Below are 3,328 nucleotides of genomic sequence, written 5' to 3'. Positions count from 1 at the left end.
ATGATGAACTCAACACTACCAGTATCAACAATAAAGTCATGCTTTTGACCAGAAGCGGATATCAAAGTTTTAAAAACATGCGACGAATTTTGGGACGAAGCAGACAGAGGAAGAATAGAGATGTTTTCGGCTAATGCTTTCACGTCAGTAGTTGGATCAGGGGTTAAGTGACACACTTTTTTGGACTTACAGACAAGTTGAATGTGTCCTGTTTTACCGCAGATAAGACACTTCGCTCGTTTGTGAGGGCATGAATATCCTGAATAATTTCGCCCACAAGATTCATAATTCCCAAATTTCTGAACCATCGGACTAGAGTTACCATCTGTGAAGTGGCATATTGACGGAGTTGGGGCACGAGAATTTGTCCGAGGTTTGAATTTGTTGTTCGTGTGCATCCTTGAATTATTTCTTCAAAAATAATTTCACAAGACTGCTCCCTCACTCTTCGTCACATGCTTCACATCTTCATGCAGCTCACATATTTTCCGAGTAGTTTGAAATTTCTGATCCGGACAGAGGAGCAGCTTCTGCTGCAATTCGGGCAGCTGAATTCCGGCAATGAGCCTGTCACGCAGCTGGTCTTCCAATTGGGCACCGTAGTCACATTTGGCTGCCTGTCTGCAGCTGCAATACGAAACCACGAACCGACTGAGAATGAGAGCGGGTCTACGTATTGAACCTAGCTCTTTCGGCTGCCACAAAGTTAATCGGCTTGAAGTGTTGAAGAACTTTTTTTCAATGCATTGTAGGAAATATCGATTAGTGATTCGATGTATACTAAATTCTTGATCAACGTATACGCCTCCCTGCCAACGAAATGTAGGAAATATGCTGTCAGTTTTCTAACATTTATATCAGATTTTGTAAGCCACCGTATGCCGAACCTTTCAAAATAATCCTCTAAGTCACGCGCAGTTGAATTAACATCTAATGGTTCCATTTCGGCAGGCATAATGAATTGTTCCAATCGCGACACCGAAATGTGAGAGCTAAGTTTCGTACGTAAATTGATATAAGCAAACGGACAAGAAATCCAGAATTCAGATGAGCGTAACAAGCAGCACGTATGTATTAGAATTAGCATATATACAGCATATGGAATGTTAAAACAAGAGAATAAAGAATAGAGCAATGAATAGAGTATCAGTCATGTTCGTCACACTTCAGCTTACGTATCTACGGGGAAATGTAGACCACTTAAGCGATCTGTGATGTGTAGCGGACTAGGACCTTATCAGCGTGTTCGGATGAATTAAGAAGCAAAGCAACCAGCACAAAATCACAAAATTACAATAGGAAAGGAATGAGTAGTCAAATGGGGACTCACGAATGTGTAGATCCAATAGTCCACTACACCGATCCAAATGTAGCAACTGGCTGTGGGAAGAAATGTTCCCTTTTCGGAGTTTCCCACAGATGGTTCCGCGTGCGTGATATATTCCACGGTGGGAAAATTATTCACGGCTAAAAAATGTCACGGGGATTTATTGTGACGTTCAACAGTTGCCGCAAACACAGAGATCTGTTCCCACTGGTTTAGCAGTCAACAAACAGTTCAACGGAGCCTAAATACGCCCGTTCAGCAAGAAGTCAGCAGGTCGCACCGGAAAATTGTGTATTTGTCACACTAAAACAAACGCCATGATACATTGTGAACGACAGTTACAAAGTGTGGTTCAAGTTCAGGAAGAATGGTAAATGTGACAACGGATTACAGACACTACAGATGTGGAAGAGGCGACTAGTGCGAGGAGGGCCACGGACAGCCGTCACAACTACTGGCTGGCTGGTGTGTTTAAAGGGCTGTCGGAGCGCGGCTTGTAGGGACAAGGCTGCTGGCATTTGCGTGCTTTGGGACCGAAATATTGGTGGGACCAGCACCAGGAAGGACGTAAACGAGACAACGACCGAGATCGTGAACGTGTTCAATGCTTGTCGACCTCAAGTCCTTGTAGACGACCGGTCAAGGCATCAAATCTAGCTTGAAGTTGCTGGATGCCCGAAAGTGTTGGATCGGAATCTGTGGATTTAGCCTGAGTAGGGTTAGAGGCGGAACTGATACAGTGACTGGAGTAGCTCTCGTGGATTTGTCCGCCATTTGAGCTAACTGCATCGAGCTGTGGCCGGCATCAAAAGCACTTTTGACGCGGGACATGGAAGGTGGATGTCCATCTAGCCATACTTATGCGATGATTTCCACCGCCGACTTTCGGCCGCAGAGAAGATTGCGCACATGTTGAAGCAGTTGTGACGGCGATCTGTCACCGATTTCAACCGTGGTGAAAAAATCCCTCATCATAACCTTTTCAGATTTCTTCGTCACGCTAATGACAGGCGCCTGTGGAGCATCCTGGGGATTTTCTTTGAGGATATCCTCCAACAGATCTTTTCCTGTTGCTACACCACCAGGAAGATGCTGGATGACATGAGACAAACTGGTGGATTTGGAAGTGATACGTCGGGTAATGATAACAGTCTCGACTAGGTGAATACACTCCCTGGGATTGCTGGAATCATAGTCTGTTAAACGAATGCCAATCGCATTCTCCGCTAAACACGATGAACTGAAGTGTGCGTCCATACTGACCGGGCAAAAAATCTACGATGACGTAAAAGGAAAAGGCGAAAATATCGAGTAAGACTCGGGCTCACCAAAATTGCAGTGACCTGGCTGCCCAGAATACTACTTTACCAGGAGTGTGTGGCAAAGAAATAAAAATAATAACGCTAGATGGACCGTACAATAATAAAACGGTCAGATGGTACGGACTCACTAGGGATTGTTCCCTTTAGACTAGTTTGTCGTTGGCCCAGGCCAGGGAATAAATAATCCGGTTGTGAATGTCCATGTGCCTTCTTCTGAATAGTTCTCGCGCCTAATAAGTTACAAAGATAGTCTGAAATGTTTTGATTCCAGAGTTAGCACGTGGAACTTGCGAGTGACCGCTGTAAGCGCGAGCGAACTCAGGAGACTCGAAGCACGTTACGACGCCCGTATTGCGTGAAATCATACCAATGCGCGTCTTTGTAGTTTCTTACATTCAACCAAATACGTTTTTGCAACTAACAGAATATGCAATGTTTTAATGGAAGCAAAAGAACTATACAAACAAAATCGGTCGAAATTTCCGCCCATTGGGAAAAATACTCCATCCCACAAAGCCAAGAAGCCCGAGCAAACCGTCGAAATTTTGCCCATTGGGAAAAATACTCCATCCCACAAAGCCAAGAAGCCCGAGCAAACCGAGCTCTCACGGAACGAAAAAAACCCCCGAGGCGAAAAGCACCCCCAGAAGCTACAAAGGCCGGAAGCAGACAACATCGC

The sequence above is a fragment of the Opisthorchis viverrini genome (genome assembly GCF_000715545.1).
Source record: "Opisthorchis viverrini unplaced genomic scaffold opera_v5_49, whole genome shotgun sequence".
Classification (NCBI taxonomy): Eukaryota; Metazoa; Platyhelminthes; class Trematoda; order Opisthorchiida; family Opisthorchiidae; genus Opisthorchis; species Opisthorchis viverrini.
Note: the sequence above shows the minus strand (reverse complement) of the source record.